An 11652-nucleotide genomic window follows, 5' to 3' on the forward strand; every position below is an offset into this window, starting at 1 on the left:
TTTGTTGATTTCGTCATTGGACGTGTTTGTGGTTTCTCGAACAAAACCCCTTCTTTGTCGCTTGTGCGTGTTTTTCTCTGCCGTTGTGCTTTTTTTTTCTCCACCGTTTGTGCATGTCTTTTCTCGCTGTTTGTGTGTGTAATTCTTCTCTTCTCCATCCATCATGATCCTTGGAATCGTTGGTGACGATGCCGATGATGATGATGACGCATCCACCGCTCTGTTCAACGATCATCACTGCCCCATCTTTTCCATTTTCCTTATTTGTCTGTTTGCATGTGATGTTGTCCCTGATGTTGGTGGCACTGAGTTTATCATCGACTCAGAAGCTCCAGCTGCCGCTCAACCTTTACCATACCTCCCCTGTCGCCGGACGAATCTCCACTCGCCAATCCAGCAGATCCTTGCAGATCTGTTTGAAAGTAGGCTGTGGCAGTGTTTTAGATGTTTTTTTGCTGCCTATCAAAGCTCCATTCGTTGATCCAGTAAACCTTTTCCGATCTAGCAAGTCTGTTTGAAAGTAGACTGTGGCAACGTGTCGGCATGCGTGGGAAGTTTGGCGCTGGTCTGTTTGGCAGGTATGGGCTCTATTGGCATGTATGTGCATGTGCTTATCCTTAGCTGTGACTGCAGCTTTCTCTCTAGAGATATGGTTGTAATCCATCCCCTACTCTGGATGACCCAGTCAATGGCATGTGAGACTAGGTCAATTTCCACTCCTTGGTTTTGGATACCGTATATCCCTACCTTATGTTTATCATGCTCTCTATCTGTCTTAATGTATTTTGTTTTCCTTTGTTTGGCGTTGGGCGCGCATGAATGATTAGCCTTCTTTTCTACCAAAAAAAAGGGGCCCCTAACCATGCAAATATGGACAGATATCTTGAGGTTTTCCTGCCCAAATAGGAGGCCTTCGAATAGTACCCTTTCAAGTGTTTTGGTGTTCCTAGCCCTTTGTTTATAGGCTTTGTCTCTTGGTTTTGAGGATGTTTTAGGTGCTCAAGGGGTTTATGTTCTTGAGTACGTGCAATCTCTAGCCCTCTCTGTATATTACCTCTCCCTTCGCCTTTTTTGGTCTCTTTGCAATAAATTGATATTCATAAAAAAAAAGGGGCCAAGGCTCTTTATAAGAGACCAGGGCACTAGATCAACCGAGGATCTCACAAGATTCCAAGCAAAAATCAAGGTTAATGGACTAGAATGGAAAGTACTCCATTCCACAAGATTCTCATATGCTCTAGGCCTTCTACTAATCCCCTCACAAGATCTACGCATCTCAATTATACTAGGAGAGAACACCCTATAAAGACACCAACAACCATCGATGAGAATGGAAGATATATTGGCAAACTTATTTGACCTAGAAAGGTAACCAATGGAATCATCATAGAAGTTGTGAAGCACTTCCGAGGGATGCCAATTGTCTAGCTAAAGGACAATGGGGGAACCATCATCTAAATTTGATTTGATTACCAGAGTGTCGAAATGTCTATATTTCAAAATCTTACGCCAAGGCCAACAAGCATCTAGGGGACAAGAGACCATCCAAATAGGAACCTCCTTAAGATATATGTAGTACATCCAGTCTCCTTATAAGTTGTTGCTTTTAGATGCCAATTTACAAATGAGCTTCAATATCCCTATATGATTCACTTTTTTTTTTTTTTTTTTTTATCATTCTCAACCCAAGGCCCCCTTCTCCTTTGGGAAGAGATCTCCACTTGGTCGCATGGTCTCTACACAAGCGTCTACGCCAATGGGGGAGCATGTCTGGCTAGGTACATATCTACCCAGGGAGTAGAGGCGTCATCTCACAATGCCCTGTGAGAGGGCGTAGGAAAAACCACCAAATAGAGATCTTTTCAACTATTATTATTAGAGACTTTTCACAAAAAGGTGTTCATCAGTGATTCTACTCTCTCGATAATGGATTGAGGTAACCCAAAACTACAAGTCCAATTATATAAGAGCTCTACATGATTGAGTTAACCAACACCAACCGACCATCAAAGGATAGGAATCTAGTTTTTCCAAAGTTGAAAATTTTTCCTAAGATTATTTAGAATAGGCATATATATAGTGGGGGGCTCAAAGTTTCGCCATAATGAAGGGAAGGCCAAGATATCTCAATGGGAACTAACCCTCAGTAAACCCTAAGGTAGCCCTAAAGCTAGCTTTCCATTTGTCACATTCAATTCTTTTTTTTTTTTTTTTTGCTAAAGGTCAGCAAAGTATGTATTAATAGGAAAAAATGGTGGTGTTACAAGAAAACTGGAAAGTTATCAAAAAACCTTCTCGAATGTTTGACCTTTCACCTTCAGCATTGCCATCAGCAAAAGGCCTAACCCAGAAAGTGTAAACACATACCTAGAATAGAAAAAGTCCCAAAGACCCAATAAAGAGAATTATGTAAATCTATAGCAAGGGCGGCCAAGCGCATCCCACGATATAGCTTGAGAAATGAAGTTAGGAATAGTTTGCCAACAGTGTGTGGTTATTCCTTTGGCTGCATGATTTGCTAGAGCATCTGCTGCCACATTAGCTTCCTTGAAGCAATGGGTGAATCTCCATTGAATAAAGTTAAGGAAAGGGGAGATTGATCACCAAAATTGCATAAAACACCAAGGGACCTTGCTGGAGAGGATAGCAATAACTGTAGCTGCTGAGTCACTTTCAATCCAGAGCTTGGCAATGCCTAAATCTCGAGCTTCCTTTACTCCCACCATGAAAGCCGCCATTTCTGCCATGAAGTTTGTTCCTACCCCTTAAAAGGCAGCAAAACATCTAATAGGAGTGCTAGAGTGGTTCCTAAAAATCCAACCCACTCTTGCAGACCTTGGATTTCCCAACGATGAACCATCATTGTTTAATTTCCACCACTCTGGAGGTGGCTGCTTCCACTTCACTTCAATGATTTTTTTGCTGGTGAATTGGAGATAGTAACTCGCATCTTCCTAGCAAGGATCAGGTCTTGGACAGATTTAACCCTCACCCCTTCAATACTGGTGCAATCCGCAACCTCTCTGAAGCATAAAGTTACAACTTGGGAATATATGGGTTCTTCTCCAATTTTCATACCTCCGCCTATTACGCTCCAACCATATCTAGTGACAAATAATAGTAAGAAGAGACCCCAAATTTGGTGGCAGTGGAACGACCTTAGATTTTCTTCGCCACCAAGAGAAGAGAAGCTTAATAGATGGGAAATCACACCAGTTCTCATTGAAATAATAAAGAATTTCTCTCCAGATATTACTCGAGAAAATCACAGTCCAGAAAAATATGATTTTCGGATTCACAATCATCACCACAAAGATCACACCTAGATGCCAATGCTATTGCCCTACGACACACTTTGTCGTCTGTTGGAAGTGCTCCATGCACTAATCATCATCCACAAACAGAGGTACGGGGTTGCAAATTATTTTGCAAAATCGCCCAACCCCACCCTGGAGGGGCAGCCTTCACCCTCAAAGCCTCCCAAGCCGAAGCAACCGAAAAAAAACCAGATTTTGTGTGAGCCCAGACTCGACAATCGCTCCTGCTAGGATCCAAGAAATCCATGCCTTGGATGATTGGAAAAATATTTTGTAGAGCAGGGACTGCTGTCGTCGAAAAAGCCCAAGATCCTTCTTCCAAAAAATCAGAGACCAATGCAGAGAGGGAGCAGGGAATCTAGGAAGGTTGCATTAAATCTTCAATGCTGTGGTCACCAATCCATTTGTCATACCAAAATTTAATGGAGTTTCCATTGCCAACCACCCAACGTTTTGCCAACTTTACAAAATCCCAAACCTTTTGAAGCCCTGGAAGGATCGTTGATGAGCCTATTGCTTTTCTAAGGGAGCCATCAGCTTTAACAAATCTCCCTTGCATGAAAACTGCAAAACCTGTATTATCTGTCTTAATTGACCATGCCAATTTGGATAACAAAGCCAGATTTAGATCCCTTAGATGATGGATCCCAAGGCCCCCTTCTCGTTTGGGCTTACATAGGCTGTCCCATCTAATAGTGATAGACCTGGCACTGTCAGCCTCCCTAGACCAGATGAAATTACGAATCCATCGCTCCATTATGTCTATAGTTACAGCCGGCCAAAGATAGATAGAGAAATTATGGATCGGAATGCTTCCCATCACAGAACGCACTAGCTCTACATGCCCTGCCATATAGAGTAGGCGACCCTTCCAAGCAGCCAGTCTATTTTTGAATTGATCAACAAGTGGCAAGATCATGTCACGATTTACCCTGCCTTTCATTAGTTGTACCCCCAGGTATCTCGTTGGGTAAGCACAAATTGGGATTTGCAACTCCGAAGTCTGTTTGCAGAGATCCACCCGATGAAAACCTTGCTCTTAGCCAGGTTGATAACTTGGCCCAAGCACGACCCGTAATCATCAAAGAAATGCTTTATGCACTTAATCCCTTTTACCTCAGCCTTCATAAAAATAAATAAATCATCAGCATACAAAAGATGGGAGGGGGTATGCACTTGTCGTGGTCCTGGTAAAGCGTTGATCCACCCCTTATCTCGCAGCTTAGAGAGACCTCTGCAGAAGACCTCTTCTGATAAAATAAATAAAAAGGGGGACAATAGATCTCCTTGACGCAGACCTCTTTCCACCCTAAAAAACCGACCGGACCTCCATTAATCAAAACCGAGACTCTGGTAGAGAGAAGGATCTTATGCATCTAAGAAATCCATAACTGTGAGAAACCAAAATCGCTGAGAACTTCAAACAGGTAATCCCATTCTAGAGTGTCAAAAGCCTTTTGAATATCCAGATTCATACCCAAAACACCTCTTCTGCATTTAATTGACATTAAATTAATTAATTCTGAAGCCACACCAATGTCTTCAAAAATTGCTTTTCCTTTTTGGAAAGCTCCTTGCTTTGCCGAAATTAACTTGTGCAGAACTGTAGATAGTTGACCTGCCATAATTTTTGGTATAAGCTTGAAGAAAAAATTCCTCAAGCAAATCGGACGAAACTGCCCCACCTTATTAGCATTATCCACCTTTGGAATCAAGCTTAGGAAATTGCTGTTGATCCCCTTGTAACCACACCTTCCTTGAAGAAATTTTGAATTCCCTGATAGACATCACTTCCTACAAAATCTTAGCAAACTTTGAAAAAAGTATCTGGGAAACCGTCAGGACCTGGAGCACTAGCAGGATCTAAGTCAAACACTGTTGCCTTTATTTCATCGTGAGATTGAATCTTTGCAAGCATCTCATTGTTAGCATCCGAAACAAGATGAGGGATCACCGAGAGCAAGTCAGCATTTTTAATTGACTCACCTTTTTTGAAAAAATTTTCATAATGAGATGCCAAACAGTTTCCAATTTCATTGGAGTCAGCCAAAACTGAGCCATCTTCATTGTTGATCTCTCAAATAGTGTTGCAAACTTGCCTTAATTTAGCATTCAGGTGGAAAAATTTTGTGTATCTATCTCCATACTTGACCCTTTTCTCTTTGGCCTTTTTACTCCACAGCTTCTCTTGAAGCAAAATAGCCTTGTCGTATTCCTTCCTCACTTGCAATTCTCTATCAAATAAACATCCGTGACCCCTTCAGATTCTAGCACTTTGAACAGACTCGAGGGTAGCTCCGGTACAAGAAACTTCATGATCAATATGGGGGAATACTTCTCTCGCCCAGTTTCGAAGTGGGCCTTTTAAAAGCTTCAATTTCCTGGCCACTATGAAAAGAGGGGAACATCGCACTGGCTCAACGCAAGAATTTTGCGGTAAATTCCTAAAATCACCATGCTCCGTCCAAAAGCGCTGCAAGCGAAATGGAACATTAGAAGGGCGGCTGACTGTTTCACACGAGACAAAGATAGGGGAGTAATCTGAGGATCCCCTAACCAGGTTTCGTTGCACGCAACCTGCATATTGTTGCTACCAAAGATCATTACAAAAGCTGCGATCCAATGTCGCACAAACATTCCCCACTCTTCTATTAATAGTCCAAGTAAACTTGGAACCAGATGAGGGAATCAGCGAAAGAGAAGCGGACTCCACCATAGCTGCGAATTCTTCAGCAGATCCCAAGTTGAAGTGGTCAGGCCCCCTTTTTTCATAAGAATATAAGCATGCATTAAAGTCACCAACGACTAGCCATGGGCGTGCAACCCCTACGAGCGAAACCAAGTCACACCAGAGCTGACAACGATCGGCTCGCAAACAACTTGCGTGGATCACAGAGATAGAGCTTTTAATTCCATTCACCTCCACCTGAAGAGAAATATGTTGGTCCGATTCAAGAATAACGACTGGGTGCGCCAACCCTACCTTCCAGAGGAACCAAATATTCGAGGGGACCCCTGCCCTGAGATTGGAAATAAGATCTGTCGTCAGACCCAATTGAAAAAAAAAACTCAAAGGGCATCTGTTAACACTAATTTTTGGTTCTACCAAACACAGAAAACCCGGCTTGTTTTCTTTAACGATCAAGTGTAATTGTGCACATGCCTTATCGTTCCCAATCCCTCTTACATTCCAAAAGACACACTTCATGGGAATTAAGAGGATGAAACAGTTTGGTGCCTGTCCACAGCACCCTCTCGTTTCGACTTCTAAACAGATTTCGTGACCAAATCAACATCTGTTTCTCGTCGCCGACGGCGAGTCCCTGGTATGATGTTCGCCTGCTCCACATTCCTATCTTGGAGTTATCGGCGCCGCTGAACATTAGTAAAGGGGGCTTCAGCTCTTTCTGCACCACCTTGATCACTCAAAGCATGGACCACCACTGCCATTCGTCCATTGTCGTGGCTTGTCACCGAAATTGGGGAAAGAACAACCTCTAACCGTCCTTCATGAGGAGTCAAACTTATCGAACCAACTAGGCTTGGCAGCCGCCTCAGCCCGGGTTGGTGACGTACACATGGGACAGTTGGAGCATCCCCATCTCCACGTCATCACAATCCTCATCCCCACAACTCAGCGAATGTCCATAAATAGAACCCGAATCCTACGGAGATATGGAATTAGCAACTCTTGATATATCGTTTCCAAAACACTATTGATTTTCCTCTCTCAAGTTTGAACCTTCCACGATATTAGCAACTGCCTCCTCAAAACACGGCTCCCTTTCCTTATCAAAACGAAACTCCTTCTCACCAGTAGGCAACGCCGTTCTCCCTGCCGAAAAAGCCTTTGGCAGCCACTATTTCCGCCGCCTTCTCAACTGAGACTAGTTGTCGGCATATGAAGCTCCTGGAATAACCGAATAACCCCATCATCAGGCATATCCTTTTCCTTAGTTGGGCAAGCACCCACCCTGTGGCCATAGCGAAGACAACCAGAGCAGCGAGAAGGAGGATCTTCAAAAATAACAGGCTGCTTGAAAACAAGCATCTCAGCAGATCCTTCCTAATCCCTCTCCACGGAAACTTCATCCACGCATGGGATTGAATCGTTAAGGTCCACACAAACCCTGCAAAGTGGCCATAGAGAGAATCAGTGGTTCTTCGATCAATAGCAATAGGCCTTTCCACTGCCTTCGCAATTGAAAACAGTATGTCCTCATGCCAGTACTCTTGCAGCAGCTTGGGGAAACGAATCCAGGTGAGGCGGTGAGTGATAGACTGATCATCTATCTGAAAGTCCTTTCGCCATTGTTGAAATCGCAGAATCTGACCTCGACACGAACCCTAAACCCCCCTGCCACTCGCTCATCATATCCTCAGCATTGTTAAATCTGAAAATAATGAAACCCTTGCCGAGAGATTTCATTATCATATCCTCCTTTAGAGCCCATGCATTGGCTGCATCACATACTTTAGCCATTGACGTGAATCTAAAGTTCACCCTCCCCAGAAGCGAAAACTGATGCAAAGGAGGAGAGAAGAACGAACAGTGGAGGTCTCATTAAGTTCATTAGATCAACAATAGACGTCACTAAACAAAGGTTGGCCTAGGTGAAAATCATAAGTACTCATCAGCAAAAGCAATATGATATACCACTTGGGAAATGGACGAAAGAGACACATGGTAATACCAAACCAATGAAGGTTGATGAAAATCTCAACCATAACCTCTTTGAGAAATTCACATCTCACATAATCATAAGCTTTGTGAATATCAACTTTTCCCATGCCTGCAAGAGAATGAGCAAACCTACCGAAGCCTCTAATGAGTTCTGTATATAGGAGAATGGGTGCATTTATTTATGCAAGAAATACTCCTATGGTCATTTTAATAAATGATAAAATTGGTGTATTTATTTTCATATATGTTCAAGGGGGGGTGAATGTTTACATACATGAGCACAAAATAGATTCCATCTCAACGGCTGTGAGTTGTTCACGTATGTGAACATTCCCTGCACTCACCACGCTCCCCCACAGAAAACACTTGTATAAAAAAACAAGCGGATCATTCTTAATAGCCAATTATCAATAAATTTGCAAATATTATTAAGTCTTAAAAGTGTATCATCCAAGGGTATAAGATGTAAAAATATATGAAAGAAGGTTTATATAATAGGAGTACCAAAAATTGGAATCAAAATGGATGCCAGATATTTCAAAAAAATATTTATATAATGTGAGATATTTTTGGAAAAATGCAGTCAAAATGATTGTCAAATTGTTTGGATAATTGAATATTAAAAATTAAACAACCCAACTTTAAATTATATTCTATTCAAGCTCTAATTTGGTTGTCATTAAAGTGTTGAACTTTGAGCACATGATTGACACTTTTTTGTCCACATTCCAAACTTTACATATAGTGATTTATAAATAAATATTTTACATCTAAGATAATCTCCATATTTTTAACAAAGCAAGCGTAATAACCTTTTTTTAATGGAAAAAGAAAAGATATATTAAGTAATGAAAGATAACAACTGTACAGTATTGTTGGATAATTGTATCTTGTTCTTGGTGAACATACATATATTTAGCAAGGACACAAAGTAAGGAAAAGATTAGAACATCAGGATTGAAAACAAAAAGACTAGAGTTCGAGGCTATGTGGGCTGTAAGACCAAGATATATTAATGGTAGCTCACGGACTGATTTGTAGGGGTTCCCTAATGTTGTATCCTTGTCTAGCAGCAAACTCCATCCCCTGAGTAATGCCAAACAGTTCTATTTCCAGGACATTGTTAGTACTCAAAAAACCTGCAGAAATAAATTTAATTTCTCCTTGCAGCAGAACTGTAAAAGCCCAACCAGATCTGTTTAGTTCTGAGGCAGCAACTCCTGCGCATAACAAAATTGGGAAATTAAAAACTAGTAGATTATCCAGAGATGATAAGCTATTGAGTCCATTCGTGTAACATGTTGAAGATTCAAAAGAATCACTACAAGATGGGTTAACCGAAAGCTCACAGAGCCATTTGTTAGCCATAGTCATGATCCATAACAGATCTGGCTTATCCTTCTGAAATAGAACTTTGTTCCTGTGAATCCAGATGAAATAGCAAAAGATAATGAAAACAAAGAAAAACCATCTTGTCTTGACTTTATCTTTGAAATTTCTTAGAGTGTAGGACTCACAAAAGTGTAATAAAGATGGAAAAGATATGTGTTCAGTTCTAAGCCCTAAAGGTCCCGCAGCCCATGTATGTTTTGTCCACTCACAAGAGACCAAAACATGCCAAATAGACTCCATATGTGTCCCACAAAAGACACAAGTTGGGTCGATATGAGTCCACTTTGAAAGGATTGCTTTGACAAGTATCCCTCTATTCAGCACACGCCAAAAGCAAATTTTGAAATTAGGGTGGATTGGAATTTTTCAGAAGAACCTCCACCATTGAGTGTGTGAAGGGGTAGAATGTAGAAGAGCTTGTGCAACTTTCTTAGTAGAAAAAAGAGATGAATTAGTAAGAGTGCATAACCAAGCCTCTGTTCAATTGACAAGTTGAATATTACCACAAGCTAAAGCAAAGCAATTTGGCAAATCATTTGTAAATGAACTGAGTAGAGAACCTGCCTCGGCGATGAATTCTTAAGCAACGATGGGACCAAAGTAGGGGACTTTATTGACTCTGGGGTTTGGAGATTACCGCCGGTCACTTCGACAGCACTGACCGAGGTGTTTTAGATGATAAAAAATACCCAAATTCTGAATTATGATGTGGAGGACTCAGTTCGTTGGTGCCTATCGAATTCGGGTGAGTTCACCACTGCCTCGGCATGGGAAGGTATTAGGAAAAAATCCCCAAAAGTTCCCTGGAATCAGCTGGTTTGGCACAAAAATCTTCAACCTCGCCACTCTATGGTTGGGTGGAGGATAGCTCATGGAAAGCTCCCCACTGATGAGGAATACCAAAAGTGTGGAATTAGCGTGGCGTCCAAATGCAATCTGTGTAAGAAGGATAGTGATTCTTTACATCACATTTTCCTCAATTGTGAATTTGGCACTGCTGTTTGGAGAGAGTTCTCTTCTTGGTTTGGCCATGTCTGGGGTAGGCCCTCTACTGTTTCGGATCTTTTCGAGTGGTGGAAAAGAAAATGGAGGTGCTCGAACATCAAAGAACCTTGGGCTGCAAGTGTAATTGTCATTTGTGCTATCTTATTGGAGAAGCGTAATAGAAGATGTCATGAGGGCTATTCTCACAGTCTGAGATAGATAATGGATTATATTAAAGGGGAAATAAGGGATTGTAACTTTGTGATCAAGGGCATCAAGAACCTCCAAGACCTGAATTGTGTCAGAGCTATAGGCCTGGTAACCTCTACCTCTGCCTCCTGTGGCATTTCAGAGGTGTTCTAGTGCAAACCTTTCCCCAACGGGATCAAGCTCAACATTGATGGCAGTTCTCTTGGGAACCCGGGCAAGGCGGGGGCGGGTGGTGTCTTTCACAATCATCATGCTCAAGTGGTACACTCCTTTAGCAGGTCTTTGGGGGTCACCAGCAGTTATGTAGTAGAATTTGAGGCCTGATGGATGGGCTTCTCATTGCGAAGCAGTTGGGGATTAGGGAGCTGTGGATTGAATCTGATTCGGTTTCATTGGTAATGTCTATCCAATCCTCAAACATCCCATGGTTTGTACTTCAAAGATGGCAAGTGCTCAAGCCGTATCTGGCGGCTTGCAATTGGAAAATTTCTCATTGCTTCAGGGAAGCTAATCCCATAGCTAATTACTTGGCAAAGCGGGCAGCTAAGACTGGGGAATCGGTTTCCAACAGTGCCCTTCCAAGATACATTGAAGATCAGCTGGCACATGATGCCATAGGTTTGCCGAGATTTAGATTTCAGTAATGTGGGGTTCTTCCTTGTATTTTTTGAGATTGTGTGCTAGTGCTTGGACTTAGTCCTTTTGTATTTCTATTGGTTCTCTTAATACAATGATCCTTTAGCAAAAAAAAAAAAAGAGTAGAGAACCAGAATTATCAAAAGGCATCGCAAACAGGCATATCAATTACATTGGTAGGAGCTATACTTGATAAATTATGTCTAGGAATTATAGCTACTCAAGGATCATGCCAAAAGAAGGAATTGTGACCATTATCTATTTTACGGTTAAAATACTTGGATTTTAACAATTTGGCCCACATGTCTTCTGGTTGGTTGAGAAGTCTCCACCCTAATTTCAATATCAATTTTATGAATTTCAACCTTTCTTAACCTAAGACCTCCCGCAGAAGGGGGGGTATCCCATGAGATCAAGTGGGATTTTCCT

Source organism: Telopea speciosissima, chromosome 1 (genome assembly GCF_018873765.1).
Source record: "Telopea speciosissima isolate NSW1024214 ecotype Mountain lineage chromosome 1, Tspe_v1, whole genome shotgun sequence".
Classification (NCBI taxonomy): Eukaryota; Viridiplantae; Streptophyta; class Magnoliopsida; order Proteales; family Proteaceae; genus Telopea; species Telopea speciosissima.